At 37.1% G+C, this 25,561-nt stretch overlaps 1 long non-coding RNA gene across 1 annotated transcript in view; it reads left to right on the top strand.

Moving 5' to 3' along the window:
* Positions 1-25,561, top strand: part of LOC131727471 (uncharacterized) — a 54,134-nt gene that overhangs the window by 13,946 nt on the left and 14,627 nt on the right. Inside the window, exon 2 of the long non-coding RNA XR_009322184.1 lies at positions 8,494-8,573. This is a non-coding gene — a long non-coding RNA (uncharacterized LOC131727471). The remainder of the gene's footprint in view (positions 1-8,493; positions 8,574-25,561) is intronic.

Here is a 25,561-nt window from a genome sequence, read left to right as displayed (position 1 = left end):
TGCGACAGAGCCGCCTTGCGGGGCGAGAATAGGTCTCACGGAGATCTGAAAGGAAGTAACAGTAAAAGGGGTTCCCTGACCGATGTGGTGCTGCCCTCGGATGAGGTGAGACTGCGGTCTCCGAAGCCGGGAGCAGAAGAGCGTCCCGTAGGGAACCTGTAAAGAACAGAATAGGTGGGTTAGTTGGGACTCGAGCACTGAGAGATTAAAGCGGGCCACATCCCAAAATGTAAAATATAGGAAACAGCCTCACTGCGATGAGGTAAGAAAAGTGCATGAGCTGCGAAAGGATAGTGTGGCCGGGGGTCCCCTTTGACTCACGCGGTGAGAACCTCACTTAAATAAGGTTGAGGAAGCGCAGCTTGCCTAAGGTCGGGGAAGTGAGGCTCACTTATCCCCCAAAGAATGGACCCCCGGCTCCCCGCAGAACCTCGCCGTGAGACACACAGCAGAGCATGTGCCAATGCATAACATAGATATGAGGATGAAAAAACATACAAGACAAACAGAGAGGGGTTAGAAGGGTTAGTGTGTCATGGTTTATGTGTTCAACTGCCGCTCAGTGGAGAGGAAAACAACCCCTTCTAAAAGGGGAAAAACCTCTGGTAGCCCTGGCGGTCAGGTAGCCCCTACTCCAGGCATGCTAACAATTTTCTGATGAGCTGTGGCAATGTCGGTGGGAGATGACGAATGTATGTATCCACTGCTGATGAAGTCCAGCGCCCTATACTTTTGATTAGGTGGACATTAATGTTAGCGCAGGCTGCTGAGGTTGCTGCGCCTATCTACGATGATGAGCCAATCTGAAGAGGGAGCCACGATCTGCTGTAGTGAGAAGCAATTAACAGTAGAGGACAGGATCTGCAGAACGTTGCAGAGATCTGAGGAAGTAAGCGATGGAGTGCTGTAGAGAACTGTGATCTTCTGAAGTGGTGATCTGTAATAGTGAACGGAGGACTGCCGTAGAGAGCAGAGATCTGCTGTATGTGGTGAATATTGGTCTTTGAGTGTTAAGGCAGTTTAGCTGGAGCCAGAGATGGTGCTGGCTTTGGGCAGGGATGAAGAATGCGTAGATCTGAGGCCGCTGCAAAACACATTGATTTGATCAGGAGCAGTCTATGAGAATCCCTCGAAGTGACAATGAACTGCAGGAATGGATAGAAAAGTTGGAGTGTGCGAGATTCACAGCGATAGCAAACCAGCTTTGTATATGTATAACTTGTGGTGTTATACTGCCGTCTAGAGGTTGCAGTTGGAATTAAAACCATTGGCTTCAGTGAAGCAGGGTAGAATATATTTGGGTGTTGTGATTAAAATCCTTGTATATGTATAAAACATTTGCACATTCTTTTTAGATTTGAATAATAAATACATTTAGATGCATTTTTTTTTTTTTTTTGGAACAGTTAGTCATGTATATAAAAGGAGTTAACGTAGGTCTGCAAGACTAACCAGCAGTATTTAGATGTCCCAATTCGGTGAGTTGGACTCGCTCTCGCTGGTTGTGAAAGCGCAGCGCAAGAAGCCAGAAGATTGCAGTACTGAGGCTCAGGCTCGCAGTGCCTGTTGAAGCTGCCTGGTCGCCATGGCAACTTACCACTCCCAGTAGTCATTCGATGAGGCATTGCTGTGGTTACTATGGTGTGTGAGGCGCCGGTGGAAGAGAGTTGCAGTACGGCAGTGTCGGTTGACGCATGTTAAATGACCAGTCGCAATCACAAGCTACCACTTGTCGGAATAGAGTTTGCAATGGGCTGGATAAGTCTTTAAAACGTTTGACATACCTGATGAAGGTCCATGACAGAATCTTCTGGTAGAACGCTAAATTGTGCTGGCTCTGTGGGAGTGGTGCTGAGCGGGGGAGGGGCGCCTGGTTGCAGACGAGGACTGAAGACGAATTCAGCGGGCAGTCTGTTTTTAACACCTGTTCCTTTCTAATACAGCTGTACTGCTGCTGAACACGGGACAAAGCTTTGTGGTAGATATGAATAGAGCGAAGGCCAGGCAATCGCTGACAACGAGGATGTCAATGTCTTGTCAACGGAGCTTTTAAAAGTTAACGGAGGTCCAGTCTGTTTAATGGAGACGCGGATAAAGTTAATGGAGCTACGCTTTGGACAGAGCAGGAAAGACTAACGTTGGAGCTCCTGCAGCAAAATAGAGAAACTGAATGATAAGCATCACCTGAGTAGGTAGGAGAATAGTTGATAATATCTTGGCAGCGCTGTGCAAAGAAGTGACCTGCAGAGAAAGGAGCGAGAGTTTAGATATTAACGAAAACGTTAAGCTGAAGCATGAATGACGGGGTCTGAGCGTTTGCTACAAAACAAAAAACGCTAGACAGGGAAGGTGTGTGTTATTAGGGTTTAAATAGGAGATTGGTAATGATAGGCAGCAATTAAGCAATTAAGAATGCAGCGATGTCAAATTTTCTCTATCATTAACTGGGTCATTAAACACTAGTTAAGGTCAACAGCAAACCTTCCACTGCTGCAGCTATAAGCTACTGTATTTGAAATGGTCTGCCACATTTTAGGAAATTGTAGAGCTGGCCCATGTATTCAAAGTTTGAGAAATATTTACATTATCAAATTTAAAACATACTTCTTACCTTGACAATGTGTACAACATGGTGTGCAGCAGCTTTTCCCTTTACAGATGAGCTCTGAACCATAAGCTCAGCAGTGTGGAGTAGTGGTTAGGGCTCTGGACTCTTGACCGAAGGGTCGTTGGTTTAATCCCAGGTGGGGGACATTGATGCTGTACCCTTGAGCAAGGTACTTTACCTAGATTGCTCCTTAAAAACTCAACTGTTTGAATGGGTAATTGTATGTAAAAATAATGTGATATCTTGGATAAGGGTGTCTGCTAAGAAATAAATAATAATATATTGTTTAATTGCAACAACAAAAGTTATGCTGGAAACATAATATGAATAACTAAAAAATACCAATCAAATGTTTTTTTTTTGTTTTTTTTTTTAAATACTTAAGAGTTCTGCATTTAAACAGTTTGTTTGCAATATCTGTTTTTCATGGAGACACGACTGTTAGTGTATATTACGTTACTGCTTTAAAAATAATTATTAAAATTACATTGACATGTTTTAGTAACTGCCAATATAAGAAAGAGATGGTAATCTAGTACACAAAGGACTGAATAAAGATGTGAAAGTGTTGCCAATATTATTATTATTATTATGTTTGTATTATGTTAATACACAAGCATCATGCCCCCAAAATGACAAATGTCCCAGATAGGGGCACTGAATGACAATCACAAAGTAAAAAAGTAAGTGATAGAATTTAGAAATATTAAATTTTATGACCCAACCACAGCGCATATGTTTTCTTGTTATTTATTGCCAAAATAAAATCTTGTCTTAACTTTGGGTGGTCTATTAGATGCCCCCTCCCCTTCAAGTGCCACTTTACAGAACTTACATAGCAGGGCTTCTTGAAGCAAGGATACATTTTATTAATTTCTTCCACACGTCACACTTTGAGGTTTTATATCTTCTTCTGCCTGGCATCAAAAGAAAGATGAAGGAGTTGCTTGATCCCCTCAGGTGAGGCATTCTCACTGCATTTACTCAGATCATTATCAATTGCCTCCTGGGCTCTGTCTGGAGGTTTCTCATCTGCAAAATGCCACATCATTTTTAGGAGTAGCATACTAGTTACAACTCCAAGCTGAAAGTTAAAAGACTATTTATGTGCAGCATTATAAGCTTATGTTATATTAACATTTTCTAAAAGGACTGGTATTAGAAATGTTCACATAAAACAAATGGAGATGTCAAATAAGGAAATAATCAAGTTTGTATTTCTGATATTTAAATGCTGCCCTAACAAAGCCTTATATACTTTAATTCAATGACAATACATTGGAATTAAAACATAAATTGTTACTTAAGATAATCTTTACCTGTCAAACTGTCTTTGCAGTTATCCACTTTCTGAAAGCTGCAGATTTGTGAAATACTTCCTTCTGGGTGCTGTAATCTGCCTGCTTTATGAACTCCACTTGTTTCTTCTTCAGATGATGGTTCCATACAAGAGGACCCTAAGTGAAACATTATCGTACATACACAATTAAGACATTTTAAGAACAGGGCAAGATAAATTGACATAAGTTTATCACTTTAGGAAAGATGTTTTATTTTATAAAACAAAAAAGTAATTCAAGTTTAAAAACCCATTTTCAACTAAATGTATGGATGGTAGTTTTGAACACTTACCAGAACTGAAACGATCTTCCCTTTCCGTCTGAGCCTTTTTATTACATTTAATAGCAGGTTTTCTGCCTCTGTTGGATACTGAAGGAGTGCTGTTGTACATCCTCCTTAGGAATCCAATTATCCCAGTCTGTTGAATTGTTTTAAATCAAAACATATATCATATGTCATGCTTGCTTTTACTGTGCTATAAGCTATGATAAAACTGAAACTTTTAAAACAAAAAGTATATATAATTAGTATATATTATGTATACATATTGGGCCCTATTTTTGGACGTGACTAAAGTTATGTTTTATGTTATGTTTAGGTTTTTGTAATGATCAGTTGCGTTTCTGAAAAAAACAAAACATAGCAAAAAAAAACCACACGCATTGTGATACAATACGGTATGTGGCTGCAAACCCCAATGCAACTGTGTCTTTATCTGAGGTTTTGGAGAAAAGAACAGAAAACCTTATTTTTTGTTTGTTGAAGTTAAATACGTGTTGGTGCATTTATAGGGTTGTTAGGTTTTTGACCAGAAAGTCTAGTTAAAGAAACCTGTACAGTCTCTGATCAGAAGCATTGTCTGGTTTTTCAATTTTCTATATTTTTTAAGCATCCCGTAACAAATACAACTTGACAGATGTGTAATAGAAGCGTCAAAATATGTTGCAGCACTTGGTAAGAGAAGGAATATGATTTAATCTTCCTTATTAAATTCTTAATCCAACACATTATACACCTCTTAGTCCCGAGATTAAATCTAAATATAAAATATTGGCTGTTTTACTGTTAACTAAAATCATGCACTTGCGTAATTCTGTCTCACTCCAAGTGCTGGGTTGTCACGCAGTGAATTATACTTGTTAGCAATAGCTCTTGCAAGGTCATGCAATTCCGCTTCAGTTGGTCTTCGACCTGATTGTGTGCACAGGAGATCCATGCATATTCTTATAAGCCTCTTCTTAGCATCATCAATTTCCTTCTGACTATATTCCTCTGGACTACTAAGGATGGAAATATCGTGTTCCTCCTCTGCTGTGTCTTGCACTTGAAGTGGCTGCGGACTGCATGACTGAACGGCTTGCATTATTCTGGGTTTTTTGGCAGGAGTGGTCTCAATGTCTTCCTAAACACAATTATGGTATATATTGGTCAGCACATCATATTACAGAATTATTAATGAAAGATTGTAAAAACATACGTGTAATAAAGGGGTTAATGTAAGAGAGACAATATAATTTGTATTTTACCTTGCTCAAAGAGGTTTGTATGCCTCTAATATTCTTCTTTCAAATAAATCTTTCAGGTCTCTGTCAGACAATGTTAAAAATGTCTGCCCATCAATACTGGCACCTTTACGTGTTTAAATACATGATATTACTGCTTTGTCTGTCTTTCAGAATTATACATTTATATTTATTACTATTTTCATATTTTAAAATACGGTATATTTTCAAATGCTAACACATCTACCACAGTGAGTTTTATGAAATTAAATATTTAAAATTGGATTTTTAACGTGAATTTCTGAGGATCAGTTAAATACACAGAGCAGACTTATCTCAACTAATATTAGACGTGTAATTTTTTAATTTTTAGATATCAGAGTGCATTATTCTCTATCTACATACCTTTCAAAATGTCTATACAGTTTTTTTTCTAGTTTTTGTTTTGTAGCCAGAAACACGGTTGTTCCACGGACGTTTGGCGAACGTCATTAAAGTCCATATTGAAGTGGTAAATTAGAAGTATTATAAATAATAATATAATAAAAAAAAAGCAAAACGGATGAGGACGGTTTACGGCTTGATACTGAAAGTGCGGGAAACTAGTCAGAAGGGAGGCTGCAGTGCCTGCTCGACGAGAAGGCTCTGATTGGCTGCGTTCCACCACGAGGAGTAAGCGCCGATTTGGCTACAAATACATCTAGCAAATGCCTCTATCGTGGAATTAATGTTAGTCATAGTTATTTTAAATCCTATATTTCAAACACTGTTCATTATTTTGGGAAACGTGGCTTTTAAATGTAGTTTGTGTGGTATCCTGTTGCTTACATTGAGAATCCTACTGACACACATGGCCACAGAACATTCTTGTAGCCCCAACTTTATGGTCCAGTGCCAGCTGTGTCCCAGGATATATATGAAATATAATTCATATTGGCCATAAACCAGTGAGTCAAAGTTATTTATTTATGTATTTATTTATTTATTTATTTATTTTTTTACATAAGTTGATTTTTGTAAGCAGATTAATAAATGATTTTAAGGCATAGACAAGTTTGTAACAAATACATTAACAGTTTTTGTATGATTTAATTGTTAGAAATAAAAGTGAATATTTTAAGTAATGTGATGTGTCTTATCTTATTTTAATTTAACTTATGTATCTTTCACCTTTTAAAATATACAATGCATTTTCTTTTTCTTTTTCTTTTTATTCTTTATTTTTAACAAGACAGTTTTTATTACCAAATTGTATTTATTAATTTAGTTAACACCTTTATCCAAATGATGATGTAATGATGTCATTGAATAATTCATTACATTTTCAATTAAAACATTTCTGGAAAACATTTTTAATTTTGCTCAGAGTATGACAGAAAACTATTATAAATGAAAACATAAAAATACTTTGGTAAATTAAATACTTGCTTTAAGATTATTACATATGTATTAAATAATCAAAGTAATTTTGCCATAACTCTTAGTATTATCTTTTAATTAAATTACTCAATACCAATAATTCCTGAAGGAACTGGTAAATCTAAGTAAATCTGTAGTACATTTCAGTATTTAAAAGCCATTTTTTAGTAATTGGTAGTAATAAGCAAGTATGTATTTTAATTAATATAAGTAAAATAAAAATACTAAGTAATTTATTTTTTTGAGTGTTGGGTGACAGACGCCTGTCCCTTCTGCTTGCAGAGGGAAGCTGGTTTCCTGTTTTTTACAACCTTTGTTAGCTGTTCTGAAGAATTTGCTTGTTGGATTTGGTTATCTTTTCTCTGAGGTGATTTTTTTTTTTTTTTTTTTTGGAATGAGATATTGCAAAAAAGAAAAATGTCAATACAGCTGGTGAATTTTATTCTTGGACAGTCCAAGCTAGCAATTTTGAACATCAGATAAAATAAATAGATTGCTTTTTAAATCTCTCTCTCTCTCTCTCTCTCTCTCTCTCTCGCGCTCTCTCTCTCTCTCTCTCTCACTCTCGCTCTCATACTGGTTCAAATACATTTTTAAATTATCTTATAGATGCCCAGCTCTCGCTGGATAGTTGACTGAAGCAGATTATATGTGTGCCTTTTTTTAAAATAGGTAAAAAACAAAAACAACAAAAAAATAACCTCTTAATACAGTACCTTAGATTATAGTGCAATTTGTGGTGAAAGATCGGCCATTCTGAAATGACATGAATTCATTATATGGTTCTTCACTACCTGTCCATAACACTGGAGGTACTCAGCAGTGTAAAACAGTGTAGGTTTTCTAAAATGGTGGTCAGTCTGGTACTACAGTATACTGTGGAGATAGATTAAAGGAGTGAAAACTTTGATTTTTTTTTTTTTTATTTTGTATTTGCAGATATTAGACTGCTATAAAATTAAAAATGGCTTGTGCCTCTAGGTATTTGCTCTCTTCCTTTTTTTGGTTTTAGGCCTTACCTGAGTGATTCTTAAAAAAAATAATAATAATAATAAAATCATCTGCTGTCACAATTCAGCCAGTAAACCCAGAAAATGTCTCCCTCCTCTCCCTAATTCATTCCTTGAGTATACATGCAAAAAATGTACCATTCTGGTTTTTGCATTGCAAATATCAACACTTTTGCGTCATATTAAAAATAACAGAATGTTGCTGCAAATTATAAAGTACAGAAAGTGAGATGTTGTATAGCAGCACATGCATATGCATTTGAGATCCCTAACCATAAAGAGGTAAACCAATTTTCCTGAGACCCTGAATTTGATTGTTTTCAGTTTGCATCATGTGATACTGTGACTTGAGACTGAGCAAATTGAAGAAAAGCCATCAGTGCTGCTTTGAGTACAAAGAGAGTAACCATCCACATTATCTTTAATGGATTATCAGCTTGTCATTGTATTAAATTCATCGAAGTAAAACATTATTCATAGACCCCTCTTTACAAAATGTGGAGTACTGTAACATGACTGTTACAGCATTCAACCTGTTTTGGCATCATGGCAAACTCCAAATGTGGTGGTAATATGTAGAATCAATATCCCTGTCTTTCTCTATTCCCTGCAGTGTGTAACTTCATGTCCCATGAGAAGTGCCTGAAGCATGTGAAGACTGTCTGCTCTTGGATGGCTTCGTCTTTAGTGCGGGTGAGTGCTGTGGCAAGTCTGTCATTTATACACAAAGTTGAGCATTATACTACAGATAATATGAAAAATAATTTACTGACACGAGCAGGGTAACAAATAACTCCCAAGTCAAGCTGTAATATGAGATTCATTAGTCACTCCTAATCCTGTGGCCTCTGTGATGTCCAATTGCTAATCTTCTTTTTCACTTGCCATACTGTATGCTTCTGCAGCAGAAGGGTTAATAGGGTGTTTCATAATGCACTATAAAAGTCCTTCCACCCCCTGTTGTCCTGCAGGATGCAGACAAAATGTTTTCACACTAGATAACTGTACTGTATTATTTACAGCACAGTGGATACATGTGCCCCAGATATGAAGATTACCTGTCAATATATGATATTTTAGCTGCATTCTAAAGAGATTGAGTGCACAGATGGCTAAACTATAGAAAAATGCAGTAAACTGCCATATATAGTCTTTCAAATGTTATCTTTTGTCTTTCATTTATTATCTTTTGAGTCTTTAGTTTCAGTATTTAAGTTACCGCTGGGTCCTAATATTAGCAAAACAAACCAAAAAAAATGCAACAAAAAATATCTAGTTGTCTGTGTGTTAATGCTGATCGTGCTGTTTGTTCAGTAACTTGTTCACAGTGTGTTTGTGTTCATAAAGTTTATTCAGAGCCTCCTTCCTGGCTTGGGCTTGTAACCAGGAGGTCCCGGGTTCAAATCCTACCTCTGCCACTGACTGACTCACTGTGTGACCCTGAGCAAGTCACTTAACCTCCTTGTGCTCCATCCTGCAGATGAAATGTTAAATCAATGTCCTCTTGTAAGTGACTCTGCATATAATGCACAGTTCACAGCCTACCTCTGTAAAGCGCTTTGTGATGGTGGTCCACTATGAAAGGCGCTATATAAAAATAGATATTTTTGCTTAAATATGCTTAATGTTGCTGAAAGCAATCGGACTGCACCCAGCTGTTTGATTTCTTCGACTCGTCATTCAAACCGGAGACTAGGTACTGTATTGCCGCTGACAGCAAACACTTTTCTCGATTTTTATTATTTTTTTACTTTATTTGCGATGCTAAATTTAAATAGATAGATAGATAGGACAGCTGGGAAGCATAATTAGTCTACATTTGCAGACATTTAAAGGGTGTGTACAAGAATGGAGATTTTCTTTCATCAAGCAGAAAAAATGTCGAATTCATGAACTGTATTTACGTATTTTCAGGTGGATTGATTTGGAACAGTGGTTAAACATAATTTTCAAGATAACATTGAAGGTCCTTTACCAGAGATTAAAGCCCTCATATTGAACAATCAGGTTAAAGGAAATCTCCTGTCCATTTTCTAATACTGTATTGTTTATTCATTTAGCTGCTGTCTTTATCCAAGGTGATGTTTTAACAGTAAACGCTCATGTTTTTGTGCTGACTTCGATAGACATTCTAGATTGCTGTAGCCAGTGCTGTTCCGTATCGCCTTTTCTGTACTGAGCAAAAGATAGTTCCAGCAGTATTATTTTTTTAATTGACAGCTACCAGTAAGCCAACGATACCTTTTAATAATTTTAATTTTGGAAGTGGCGAGTATATCCCTTCCCTTCCCTTCCCTTCCAGTTTGCGTATTTGTGGTGTATACCTCCCTTGTTTAAATTTAGTAGTTGCCAATTGATTTTACCCAATTTTTCTTCAAATTTGAAATATTCAATTGTATTTTAGGCTCAGCTCACTGCTACCACCCCTGGCGAAGACAAACACACGCTGTCCTCAGAAGAATGTGCCGTCAGCCGACTGCTTCTTTTCACTGCAGGCCCGCCATGCAGCCAACCCAGAGCTACAGCGTCGGAGGACAACGCAGCTCTGGGCAGCTTACAGGCAAGCCTGCAGGCGCCCGGCCAGTCTACAGGGGTCGCTGGTGCGCAGCGAGCCAAGGACGCCCTGGCCGACCTAAGCTCCCCCCCCCCCCCCCCCTCGACGGTGCTCGGCCAATTGTGCACCGCGGCCCCCTGGGAACTCACGGCCACGGTCGGCAGTGTATAGCCTGGACTCGAACCGGCGACCTCCAGGCTATAGGGCGCATCCTGCACTGCATGTGGAGTGCCACTCGGGAGCCCCCTCTACCTCCCTTTCTTTAACAATCTCCAATTTTTCTGAGAAAGTTATTCTTGAAAATTGATTCGTAACCAAATGAACTACGATGTCTCTTATCTGATAACTTTTTTTTTTTAATTTGTAAAAAATAATTTGAAATGTAATTTTTGATAAAGCTCACTAATGATTGGACAGCTGCAAAACCAGGGCAGATCTTTGACTCTCCCATTAGTTAAACTTACTCAAGACATTCAGCCGAGGCAGAGAATACCTTCAACTGATTATGTCCTGCCTCCACTCACTTATGATTGGACTGACGCAGAGAAAATGTAGATCTTCTTCCATTGGTTAATTTTATTTGATATATAAAATAAAATTCTGCACGATTAAATTGATTAATCGGAGCAGCCCGAGTTTTTATACACTCTAAGCAGAATACATAATACAGTTGAGAGTCAATTATCAGATCTTTGATCAACCGTACTGTCTAATCAACCGAACGCACCTGTAATCATGTGATGAATTACGTGTGGTGTATTACGCACACTGCTTCTGCTGCTAAAACGACCACGAGATTTAGCTGCCAAAAAAAAGACCAGCAGGCTGAGGCAAATGAAAGTAACAACATTATTCAGACCACCGAAACCTTAGATGGAGCATTGTGTGCTTTAAATTGTTGCAGTTAAGCAAATTAAGTCACCTCGTTCTTGATTTTTCTTCTATTTCGTCAGTAAGGGCTGGCGATCCTGTCTGTCATTGAGCAGCTAAGAACTTTTATTTTATTCATTTCAATTGCACGTCATTACAATGTCTTAACAGCAAGTATCAAAGTATAGAAACATTTTACTGAATTTTTGAAGTTTAATGATTCCTGAAGTTCTGTAATGTGTCAAAGTTGTACTAAATTGTAGTCTTTGATTTTCAAAGTTTGTTATATGGTACATTTAATTACAGTACTTCATTACCTTAACTGCAGGTGTTAAAGTTTTACAGAATTTTTGTAATTTTGTATGCTTAATGTGATAGAATAGGTTACTAGCTAAATATTATCAGTAGGTACTTGTGTACTAAGTACATGTGTATGTTTATCCATAAAAATCGATCATGCGAACTAGTATTGGTCTCAATTAGTTTGGATAATTTACTCTCTACTGTAATAAAAAATACTTAACATTTATAAAAAATAAAAATAAAAATAAACTGAATAAATATGGGGTTGAAAAAAAAAGCAAGAAGTTTATATGATTTCTGAAGTAATTTATAATGTTGCCCAGAGTGTTCTGAAAATAAGGACACTGTACAAAATATATTTTTTGTGAATTTTATAGGAAGAGAATCAACTACAGCCAAAAAAAATCTGACTGTCTCGGCATTTTCACTCTGCATAAAAGTAGCGCTCTGCATTGAATCTTCCTTACTTGTAATGACTAAATTAAAACAAACAAACAAAAAATAACCATTAAAACCACATTTTTAGTACCTTTCATTTTCAACAATATAAAATATGTGTTATAGTGTTGCCATGGATATAGGAATATCCCTATTATTACTATAATTTTTTGGAGAGGTTAGATGCATATAATAACAAATTAATGTGAAACAAAACTGGCTGTATTTGTTGCTTGACTTGTGAACTGTACCGTAGTGTGTGTGTGTGTGTGTGTGTGTGTGTGTGTGTGTGTGTGTGTGTGTGTGTGTGTGTGATTGATTTTAGCTCCATGTTATCATATGGGTTTATTAAGCCAGGTTTAATATCTCAAGACCTGGGGTGAAATTCTGCCAGTATTCAGTACCGGTACTTAGTTTGATGCCGGTGTAGGAAATAAGTTGACCGGGAAATAAGTTGACAAATGTAGACAAAAGTAAGCCGGGGCTACAGTTTGATTAAAGGGGAGGTTCACTGCATGGCTTTTTATTTTTATCTGGCCGTTTTATTTACTAGACTGTGTATGTTGGTGCGTGTTCGTGCCACTGTCTTTTCATATAAACTTCAAAATGTGTGATCGACGACTCTTTATATGGTAAATTGTTTTAAACCTCTGTCTTTTTATGTTTCTATAACATCGTTGTCAATCAGATGTAGTTCAGATGTGTCATCGCGGAGATTTATTTATATATTAAATTATTTTACACATCAAAATGTCAATCTTTAATCAAAATTAAAATGTTTCAATAATATAATCTAATGACATGCTGCATCCATAATATTAGTATGACAAGGTTTTTAGAAAGGAATTGTGTCAGGTTGGGAATTAAAAAAAAATCTCTCATGTTGTTTGCACACAATACATTAACATAAATGCCATATTCTTCATAAACGTGACAATTGTATTCCTTGCAGTAATATATAGTATTACTAAGAGAGAAGATTTGTGAGGAAGAGAGATCATACAGTTATGTGTATATCTACATGATTTAATCGTGATAAATCACTTTAGTTCAATATACTATATCTCTTTCTATTTATATATCTTACATGGTTGTGCACTACAGGAATTTACCATTTTTAAAATCATGCTGATATACAGTAGTCTGTATACTGTATGATCTCTGTTTCTTACAATAGCTATCTTGGTTGGTATTGAACTACACGTATTTACCACGGTTTAGTAAAGACGTTGACTCTTTAGTTTTTAATTAATGAATGTATTGTTTCTTCCCAGACTTGTAATTGAAATGCATGCACTATGATAACCAGTCTCCTGTTCGTTTTCTGTCCTAATTATACAAAGTACTGTATGTAAAAATAAATGAAAGAACAAATATAAAATAATAATACTGTATAAGCAACGTTTTTCAAGTACATCATGTGATTGATGTGCACAGTGGCCTAGATAGTAATCGCAGCATGGAGCTTAATTTTTTCCATGATTGAAACTCATGCTTTAACTTTTGGACAATCGCTCGCATACCTGCTGTCCATACTGTAGTGCTTCCCAAAACAAAAACACCTCCAGAAATGCAAAATAACGTTAATATGTAACACATTTTGCTAGTTAACGTTTGTTACACACACAGAAATACACAATCAGAAATGTACAATCATATAATTCATTTTAAATTATTTATTTGCTGCTAATATATATTACAGCGATATTCACATTCCCTTATCTAGCGTAATACTGTCGAATATATACGATCTACTAATTGATATAAATTATACTTACAAAATTAATTTTAAATTATTTATTGTTCATTAATATATACAATCAACTTATTTCCTGGCTCGATCTACTTATTTCCTAGCCTAGGCTCGTTTACATTAGAAACAATAGAACCTCCCCTTTAAATTGTAGAGCTTGATCAACTTATTTCCTGGGACACCGGTACTGGGTACCAGGACTTATTTCATCTGCTTTTCATCCAACACGGATGCATTCCATCCACTCACACAGCCACTAGCGCAACGTTTCTCAAATGCGCTTTCATTCAGCACAGTTCGTGCTGCTTGAATTCTGTTTCCTCGCACTGCTTATGTTTCCGTTAGCTGCTATTGGCCACCATTAACGTCAGTATAATCTCTGCATGTTGATTGGCCGAGCTTTCATTCTGATCAGATTTCATTTTGGCATACATCACAAATCTCCGCCCATTTCGCGTTGTGTCAGTGCTCATTCGTCGATTAACGAGAGAAGACTTTAGCAGTGCAACGAGAAAACAGCGGTATGGAGTAATTATCATTATTATGAAGTAATAATTATTTTCTTTTGTGCGGCTGAGAAACTAATGAATATTCGAACGACCATTGCTGCACATGAATTTGAAGGCAAAAATCCATGTCAGTGTTCACCATAAATTACAGTTAAGTATTAGAAATAATTATCATAACGCATTTTGCCTTGCACCGATTTACCACATTGCCAGAATTTGCGTGAAATTTTCTGAAATGGCAAGTGATGTGTGGGACAGTAGGGATTAACATTAAAAAAACCAGGATCAGCAAAGTGCTGCTGCAGATTTGGAAAGTGAATCGGAATCAGGATACAGGTGGAGGTGCGCTTCACGCTTTTCAAACACGGGCCCAACTTGCAAGGTACATGTTAAGCATAGCGATCAACGTTTTGTTTTGTTGTGATCCTAGTATTTTCTGTTATGAGGACTAATAAACGAAAACCAAAACAGTGAGGTTTTTTTTTTCTTTGTACAATGCCCCCTTTTCTAAAACATTTTTGAAGAGTTTATTTAAGTTAAATGTGTGTTTTCACTTACGTACATCTAAAAAAAAAAAAAAAAGGCAGAAGTAAACCACAGTAATGATATTACTTTATGAAAATGTGTCTTTTGCCACTTTGTTTCTTGGGCAGAACAATGCCAGGGATAAAAAAATAAATACAAAAAGTCTACTTTTATACTGTTTCTGCCTAAAACCTTTTTCTGGAATAGATCGTGGCAATTAATCTATACAGATTAATAGATTGTGGCAATTAATCTACACAGAAACACAACAGAGAAGCACACAGAACATATTGTAAAATGAGTAATAAGTACAAAATAAAAAAAAGAAACAGGGATATATATTCTAATCCAAGGCTATTATTGTAGCATGGTCAGGTCCTGTTGTAGGTGAGTACCCAGGGTCTGGAAAGTATGGGGATGACCGAAATGGCCAAGTACATCATTAGTCGTAGTAGTGCCTGTTACATAAAAAATTTGAGGGGTATTTTAGCCCCTGTTGTGCATTGTTTGATTTAGACCTTTTTGTATCATTTTTTTTATAGCATAGTTGTTTTTTTATACAATTTTTTATAACATCATCCCTTTTTTAGGATATCTTGAAACAAAACCCGCTCTGTAGCAGTTAATGCAGAGTGTAATATTTCTTAATGCTTGTCATTTGAGGTTTAATTTAAGTGTAATATTGCAGTACATGGCTGAGTGATACATGCAGAGGATATAAAGCTTTCAGTATTTTCAGCTTCCTTGTTTATGTTGAATTGGTTATAATTGATCAGTTTTTTAAGGCTTGTTTTGTATTCATAAATTTATCGTGTGCCGATATGTATACATTTTAAAAGTATTTATTCATTGGCACTCAAGTTGTCTCAATTTTTAAATGTTTACACCCGGCTGTACAAGTACCTGCACTTTTTTTATTGAGAATTTCACCCCTGCACAAGACTGTATGCCAAAAGGAAATTCTCTTAACACTACTGGAAATAACATGTACAGTCTATTCTGACGCCATAATATTTAACCAAAATGCTATAAATCCTATCGACTGGCCCAGGAATCTCATTAAGTTAGGTACGTTATATAAATACTTTACTTTCTACATGTACATTTTGACCTTTGAAGGTTCGGAACACATTACCGAAGGAAGGTTTGAACCTTCAATGGTACTTATTTGCATAATTTACTGGTGGCGGCACCATAGCTACTTGTTTATATTTGAATGAAAATCCTATTATTGTACAGGTAATCCATATAAATGGAATAAAACATTCACATGTAGTTTAAAAATACGGTATAGAGAACAGTAATCATGTTTTTATAATTTAAATAAAAACACACATTGTTTATTTACACGTAATTGATGCTTATACATGCAGCGGACTTAGGAAAACAAAGCTTTATTTAACAGTCACCGTTCCAAGCAGGTTACCAGTCACATTTTACTACTACTAAAAATATTAATATTAATATAAACTTACGCTTGTCAAGTGACCGCGGAGATTGGTTGTGCCTCCATTATACATCAACAGTCGCTTGCACAGTTTGCATTCAACTTTTTTATTTTTTTAAATTTTTTTTTATTTGGTCGTCTGGGCATTTAACAGAAGAAATTCAAAAAGCAGGGGGGTTCGAGACATTTCTTTCATTACCGCTTATGCTATACACCGCTTTACTGTTGAGATGACGAATGAAGAAATTAAAGTTCTGCCTCTGGATAACACGAGCTGGAGGGGGAGGGGTGGACGGTGCTCAGTTTACGAAATTAAAATTATTAGTGTTAGCGTATGTTTCAAACATATTCTACCATTCTCTACACGTCTTGTACACTAGGTATTTAGTATATACAGTGGTTTGCAGAAGTATTCACCCCCCTGCAAAGTTTTCACATTTTGTTGGCACCTGAGCGTACTCCATTTCAAATTAGACTTTACATGTAGAACTACACAAACTACTCCACATTGATAAAGTTAAAAAATGCATATAGAATATAAATTTACAAAGAAAATCTGATTAATCTCAGTTGCATAAGTATTCAACCCCTTTGCTACTGCAGCCCTAAATCAGCTCAGGTGCAAATGATTTGTTTGAAAGGTCGCAGAATTAGTGAAATGGTTTCAGCCTGTGTGTACTCAAAGTGATTTAACTTGTAGATAATTTCCCTCAGGTACATAAAGACTTTCAATCTGCAACTCACATATTGATCCAACAAAGCAACCATGAAGACCAAGGAGCTTTCGAAACAAGTCATGGATAAAAGTGGTAGAGAGGCACAGAGCAGAAGGGTACAAGAAAATTTAAAAGGCGCTGATTATCCCTCTCAGCACAATGGAGTCCATCATTAAGAAGTGGAAGATGCATCACAACACCCAGACTAGAGCAATTTTCCCATGAAGAATGGGCAAAACTTTCACCATCTTACTGTGCAAAGCTAGTAGAGACCTATCCAAAAAGACTCATAGCAGTAATTGCTGCAAAAGGTGCTTCTACAAAGTACCGACTTAAATTTCATTTTGTACATTTTCTTTGCAAGTTTTGCTGACATTTAACCTCCTCCTCATATAACAGTGTTCAGTTTAACCGCTACAGCTTTGAATAAAAAAAGTTCATTTGAAAACCTGTGCATACATTATTTGTAATTCAACAAAATGTGAAAACTTTGCAGAGGGGTGAATACTTCTGCAAACCACTGTAGATATTTGAAAGTTTACGGTCAGAGTAGAGTAATTATTTTTGCAAATATATACTGTACCTTATAAAATACGTTGAGTGCGTGTTTAGAAGCTTAATAATAATAATAGTGAGTATTAATAATTGATTTAAATTGGTGTGAAGTGATGGAAATAGTGTTCGAAATTGGTGTAGGTAGGACTGCAGAACAGGTTAACGGATTTAAAGGTTTTAAAAAACAGTGCAGCTTGTTATCCTTACTTTTTTCTAATTTGCTTAAATAGGCAGAACATGTTTTAAAGTACAAGCTAGTGCTATGTTAAACTTCATTTATTTGGCCACCTTATGTTGGGGAAAAAAAAAAACAGTGTCAAATATATATGTACCATCCCTGAGTGGTTTCGGGGTCTGTTTTGTGCTATAAATTATTATACAGTACAAGTTCTCAAAAAGACGCCGGAGAATGAAACAGGTGTTGTAACCAATTCAGTACCCCCTCTGAAATCTGTATCCCCTGGCGCATGCGTAAAATGAGATTGTCCCACAGGCACGTCTGATTTTTTCTTTTGCTGGTGTCTGAGGTAAAATACGAGTGATATGCATGCGCAGCAGTTGTCGGCTGCATTTTGCAATCATTTACTAACTTTTTCGACAGGACGGCATGATTTCTTTGTGATGTGTATAATCAGTTATAGTTTTTATTCATTAAAAACGTCTTTGACATGCGCAGCTAAAACAATCTTTAAATAATTAATGCTTAATGTATTAACTATGCGACCAACCTGTTTATAAACGATGTGCCGATTTCAAAGTAGACTATTTTTATACATTTTTTGGATTTCAAAACTTGAAAGTTGAAAGTAAATGATCACGAAAGTTTTCATGAACGTTTTTGCTCTGTGGTTTGTGCTGTAAATGATATTAAAAATGCATACTGTATTACATATAATGTTATTGTTTACAGATATTTGTTTATATATTTATTTTATATACAGTACACACACAAGATTAGTATTGACAGTGAGAAACACAGGGGATACCAAATTAGACAGCTGACAATATCTTCGTCGATGGCTGTTGTAACACAGCAGGGAGGGGGTTAATCCTCCCTGCAGGAAAAAAAACCATGTGCAAATGCACATTTGTTTTAATTTAATTGTTTTGCGTTGTTGTTTAATTTAATTGTTGTATTGTTTAATTATCCCCTGCACCTGGGTAGTAATTGTAAATTAGGACCAGGTGCAGGGTATAAGAGAGAAACAGTCAGTCTGCTCAGGGCTGCTGAAGGGAAGGAGGCAGAAGGGGTCCTCTGCTTCCAAGCAGTCGTGAAAGGTTACAGAAAAAGTGTACGTTTACAGAACGGAGCGTTTTGTTGTTGGGCAGGTAAACGGCTTAGCCCTCCTGCGGGTTAGTTAGGTTCCCGTTTGTGTATTAGTGTTGGTGCTCGTACAAGAGTTAGGTGTTTATTTTGTGTTTTGTTTTGTTTTTGTGTTTATTAAAAATATAGCGTGTCAGCGCGTTGATAATCCAAAAAAAAACAAAAAAAACACAAAATTAACAGCTCTCCTAGGCCACCTGGGAGCCACTAGGAGAACTGACACTTTCTCTAACTAGACTTTTTCGAGAAAGGCCATGAGCAGCAGTATAGGCAGGAAAGCGTACAAAAACGCTTTGGGCCATTCGTGCACTAGGACGTCTATGCCGAGTGGACCTCCTAAGCGGTGGAGGGAGTACCATAGGGGGCAATGCGTCGTCTCTGCCGAGGCAAAGAGATCGACCTGCGCCTTCCCGAACCATTCCTAAATGCGCTCCACTGTCTGAGGGTGGAGTCGCCACTCTGCTCCTGGAGAGGAGATCCACTACCCAGTTCACTGCTCCAGGAATGTGCGTCGCTCGTAGGGACAGCAAGTTCCTCTGAGCCCATGTCAATAGCCTGAAGGCCATGCGATGCAACCCCAGGGACCGTAGGCCACCCTGGTGGTTGACATACGCCACCACTGTCGTGTTGTCCATCCGGATCAACACGTGTGTACCGCTCAGCACTGGAAGAAAGTGGTGGAGAGCAAGGGATACCGGTTGCAGCTCCAGCATGTTTATGTGCAGGGATGTCCAGCGGTCTGGCCAGGATCCGCATACTCCTCTGCCTTCCCAGACCGCTCCCAAACCTAAGTTGGAGGCATCTGTCGTCACCACTTGGCGGTTCAACACTACTCCCATTCACACACCTTCACGCAGGTAAGAGGTCGTCCTCCACCAGCGTAGGGCTGCTGAGCACGTGTGATACACAGTCAGCCGACGGTGTCTGTCATGAGGTGGAACCCAACACAGTACATCACCCAGTCAACACCATCCCAACTGTCAAGCATGGTGGTGGCAGCATCATGCTATGGGGATGCTTTTCATTGGCAGGGACTGGGAAGCTTGTCAGGGTAGAGGGCAAAATGGATGGAGCTAAATACAGGCAAATCCTTGAGGAAAACCTGCTTTAGTCTGCAAAAGACCTAAAACTGGGACAGAGATTCAGCAGGACAATGACCCCAAGCACACAGCCAAAGTGACACTGGAGTGGCTTAAAAACAAGAAAGTGAATGTCCTAGAGTGGCCCAGTAAAAGCCCGGATTGAGAATCTGTGGCAAGACTTGAAGATTGCTGTCCACCAATGATCCCCATCCAACTTGACTTTAATTTATTGATTTATTGATTTATTTATTGATTTATTTATTTGTCAGATTTCACAGCAGGTTACCGATCAATCTGTTGTGTATTTAACTTCTCTTACACAACTATAGCCTAAGAACGACACATACACACCAGTAACTGTAACTATAGTCTTTATGTATATCTGCGTAGCTGCGTAGTTAACATTAACAAGGCATAATATAGTATCAATGCGCCACCAACTACACATGTGAACTTGGGAGCCTTGCACCTGAAAGTAGTGCCTAGAACTAGTGCCTAGGGTACATGCATTACAGGAATATATTTCCATTCGGTAATAAAAATACTATGAACTAAAAGGCTCAAAACAATAGATTGTGCGCGTCCCTTGTTAGTAGCTGACAGTATGTTTTTCATTCAACAGTTTCCTTCAGTTTTACATTACAGTTTTTGTAAATTCGGTTCCGTATTCGGCCAAATCTTTTGAGATGGATTCGGTATTCCCTAGTAGGCAGAAAAAAAAAAAAAAACTCACTCCCGTAGAACCGGCAGTGCATTTTAGAACTCACTACTCAAAGGATTAAAAGCGCAAAATAGAAAACATATGAGTTGTCTGATGAAGGATGTGGGAACTGTGACAAAGCACAAGGTTGCCCATATATTGCAAAATGTCAGGGACCAGCTATATTTATTATTGCTGGGAATGTAACCAGTAACTTGCATGTGGCGAGTTCTGCCCACACCGATGACTTCATAATCATTTGCAATGTAACAAAGCTTAAACATTTCTGGAAATTGTGACTATTTTTTATTGTATAATACTGCATTAGATCTCCTGCAGACTTGGGCAGGGGAGCTGGTGTCGGACTCCCAATTGCATAGCTGTTTGAACCACACTATCTAAATAATTCTCTATCAACACTTGTAAAACCATGCTATACCCATTTACTTTATTCATAATTGTGCAATATATAATTATTGGGATAGGGTATTATCAGCTGAATTTATTAGGCACTTACTATAGCATATCCAACAACCACAAGTTTTTCCAATTCAACAGCTGGTGTACAGTAACATTATTTGTTTTTGCATTGAACTGCTTAGTTAGATGACTACAACAGCTTAGCCTTCAGTAAGGTCCAGTAATTAGCAATGAGTAGACTTCTTGGCTGAATTCCAGGCTTATTCATGCTCTATGGGCATTGTACTGAAGTCAGTTCTAGATTTGGAAATGGTTTATTGTACAGTACAGCTATAGCTCGTTTCCAATGGCATGTAGCACTAGCACCAAAAAAATAAATATTGCACATACTGAAATATAGTACTATATAAAATAACAATTAAACAACTTACTACCTTTTATAAGAACATTAAAGGTAACATGTCTGTCATTTCAAGCAGTTTTGTTTCTGTGCTGCTGTAAGGTTTTTTTATTAAATAGTTTTTATATAATTTGCTGTGTCTGGCCTGGCCAGTAAGGTCTGCTGTAGCTTGGTGCAGAGAAATGTTCCTTGTTGATTTTTCCCCCCAACCCGTGGGAGTGCCACAGCCAATGTGAATCAGCCTGTGGAATCCACAGCTAGGACACGCTGTGCTGACCTGACTATATTACTCTCCCTACACACATCGCGGTAGTGCCTTTACCAGGTGAGCCAATCGGGTACACCCTATTTAACTTTATTTATAAAATGACCTGGAAGTTTCCTGCGTCCTGATTGGCTACTGACATTCTAATCCCTTATGGTTAAAAGAGTAAACCAATGGTTTAGATTAAATGAGATCTCATTTCATGCCAAGCATTAAGATTAGCGTGAGTCTGGGTCAACAGACCACTTCAATATTTAGCTTTTTTTCATAATTGTACAAATTTAAAATGTCAGTCAATCTCCTTGGATGTCTTTTCTTTAAAATAATGAAAATTTCGATGTGCACGGCCGCAGTGAGAGCACCTTTGAAGCCCAAGTTGCAGCCGACCAACAGTTTCTAAAACCAGGTTTGACTGTGGTTGTGTTGAACATTAACTACGAAGGTATCGTGTATGAAGAAAAAAAAAATAGGTTCCGATTTTTAACACTAGAACCGCCATGCGGGTCAGTTTGACCCATTTTGCATTTAAAATGTTAATTACTCTTCCATTGTAAATAGTATGTGTGTGTCCGTTTTTGACTTCTCCTTAATATATGAATTAAACATCCTGATGGCGTTTGATAGCCAGAATTGCAAAAATGATAGTTATAAATAGTTCTACCTAGAACTGCCACGTGGGTCGATGTGACCCATGCATTACAATACATGTATTTTTTTTAATTATAACATAAGATGTTCTATTTTTTTTTTGTAAAGGCAACACACAAGACATGCCTCCTCCTCCTAGCACACATGTTTTTTTTATTTCAAGCCTTTCTTTGTTTGTCGACTGACTACGAGACAGATTGCTATAATTGTGGATTTGTCAAGGTGCAAACTCAGTGAAAGCCTATTGCTTATTTTTCTTTCAGTCCTTTATTTTGTTCCACAAATGCAACTGGGAATATATCAGAAGGAAATATTTAATCTTGAAAGTAGTCATTTTGATTGGAATACGGCAAGCTGCACTCGGATGCATACAGCAAACTGAAATGGCAGGTAGGATAACAACAGAGGAGGTTAAATGTCTAAGAGACACAAATGGCAAAATCATAGACGAAGAAAAAAATAGCAAATATATTAAATGATTACTTTTCACAGGTTTTTACAAAGGAGGACACGGACAACATGCACCGACCTGTTCCTATACAGTTTTAAATAACTTTAGCATAACAGAGGCAGAAGTGTTAAAGGGACTAGGAGCTCTTAAAATAAACAAATCCCCTGAGGATGCAACATCGACAATGGATAATTGCAAAGCATACAACATGGTTTATTTAGATTTCCAAAAAGCTTTTGACAAAGTCCCACATAAAAGATTAATTCTCAAACTGAACGCAGTAGGGATTCAAGGAAATGCATGCACATGGATTAGGGAGTGGTTAACATGTAGAAAACAGAAAGTACTGAATAGAAGAGAAACCTCAAATTGGAGCGAGGTAACCAGTGGTGTACCACAGGGATCAGTATTAGGTACTCTGCTATTCCTAATCTACATTAATGATTTAGATTCTGGTATAGTAAGCAAACTTGTTAAATTTGCAGACGACACAAAAATAGGAGGAGTGGCAAACACTGTTGCAGCAGCAAAGGTCATTCAAAATGATCTAGACAGCATTCAGAACTGGGCAGACACATGGCAAATTACATTTAATAGAGAAAAGTGTAAAGTATTGCATGCAGACAATAAAATGTGCATTATAAATATCATATGGGAGATACTGAAATTGAAGAAGGGAACTATGAAAAAGACCTAGGAGTTTATGTTGACTCAGAAATGTCTTCATCCAGACAATGTTGGGAAGCTATAAAAAAGGCCAGCAAGATGCTCGGATATATTGTGAGAAGTGTTGAATTTAAATCAAGGGAAGTAATGTTAAAACTTTACAGTGCATTAGTAAGACCTCACCTAGAATATTGTTCTCAGTTCTGGTCACCTCGTTACAAAAAGGATATTGCTGCTCTAGAAAGAGTGCAAAGAAGAGCAACCAGAATTCCCGGGTTTAAAAGGCATGTCGTATGCAGACAGGCTAAAAGAATTGAATCTATTCAGTCTTGAACAAAGAAGACGACGCAGTGATCTGATTCAAGCATTCAAAATCCTAAAAGGTATTGACAATGTCAACCCAGGGGACTTTTTTGACCTGAAAAAAGAAAAAAGGACCAGGGGTCATAAATGGAGATTAGATAAAGGGGCATTGAGAACAGAGAATAGGAGGCACTTTTTTACACAGATAATTGTGAGGGTCTGGAACCAACTCCCCAGTGATGTTGTTGAAGCTGACACCCAGGGGTCCTTCAAGAAGCTGCTTGATGAGATTCTGGGATCAATAAGCTACTAACAACCAAACGAGCAAGATGGGCTGAATGGCCTCCTCTCGTTTGTAAACTTTCTTATGTTAACTTATGTACCTAATATACTAAATGTACCTATATATATTTTTTTCTATTACTTTTAGAAAAACATTTAAGTTTTACAGGTTTGTGTGTACCAGTTTACACGTGTTTACACAATAGTGTTCAATGGAACTGCGTCTGTGTTTACAACACAGCTCCTGGATGCAGGCACAGTCAGCTGGCAGATATATACGCTCCTCCATAGAGTACAATGCAGCCGTCATACCGGAGGTAGTGTTATATTTTCTTTTTCTGTTGTATTAGAAACAATGATTTCAGTTTTATAGTTTTGTGTGTACATATATCCGTTTACACCTGTACACGGGTATATGTACTTTTGAAACATTTCTTTTGAAATGTGTATTTTATTATATTGTTTCACTGTTTGTAGTCGTGCTGTATATGCGCTCATTTTAAAAATAAAGCCTTTATTTTTAATTTTCCATTTAAATACAGTGTTTCTGCGATGCAAATGTTAGTTGATGTTCATGAATAAAACTTTTCAGTTGTATCTGATAGTCTCTCATTTTCATAACGAAGCACTTTAAAAATGTGTGGGTCAAAGTGACACGCGTGGCGGTTCTAGGTAGTTCAAAAATCCGGCAGTTCTAGTGTTAAGTTGTCAGTGCAACTATTCAGGTAAACAACAGTACAGTAATTGCAACTATCAGTGTGTATTAAAATGCAGTGAGCTGTTTTGTTTGGGTTAACTATAATGGTGCGCTTAAACTGGCTGTTTTTAGGACGACTTTGGGTCGTCTCTGGTCTTTTTTCTGCAGTGTAAATGCACACGGCCGACTCTCAGCTGTCCAGTTTAGGTCCGTCTGAAAGGCAGTGTAAACTCACCAGACTTTAGGATTGCTCACGCATGACGTGAGTGCCACTCGGCTCCTCCCCCACGGAATCAAAAGAAGAAGAAAAAGAGAAGACAGACTTGAGACACAAGCACCCTGAACATTTGAATATATTAATTGTTTATATTAGTGAGTATTTGTAAATATGTACATTTTATTATTAAGTCAAAAGTGTACATACCCAAATATCCACATATTGGGCTAAGTAAACTTTTGAAGAAACTTTTTTGCTTTGTTAAACAGGTGCAGATGCTGGTGGACGTCAAAGAAACATAAGTGTAATATTTGAGTATATCGGTGAGAATATTTTAAAAAATGCTATAAAAAATAATTTTATACAAAAACTATCTTGGATTGTGTTTTTCCCAGTTATTTTATTGTAAACCACTTAGTTATTGGTTTAGTTTCAAACACGCTTTAACACACTGTCTTTTTGTTGTTTGTTTTTATTGTTATTTAAATAAATATTTTGATTGTACCAATGATTAACTTAAAAACACAGAATATTTTTTTTTTGTTTTGTTTTTTTT

The sequence above is a fragment of the Acipenser ruthenus genome, unplaced genomic scaffold (genome assembly GCF_902713425.1).
Source record: "Acipenser ruthenus unplaced genomic scaffold, fAciRut3.2 maternal haplotype, whole genome shotgun sequence".
Lineage (NCBI taxonomy): Eukaryota > Metazoa > Chordata > Actinopteri > Acipenseriformes > Acipenseridae > Acipenser > Acipenser ruthenus.
The sequence above is the reverse complement of the archived record's forward strand: the minus strand, read 5'-3'. Positions and strand labels throughout refer to the sequence as shown.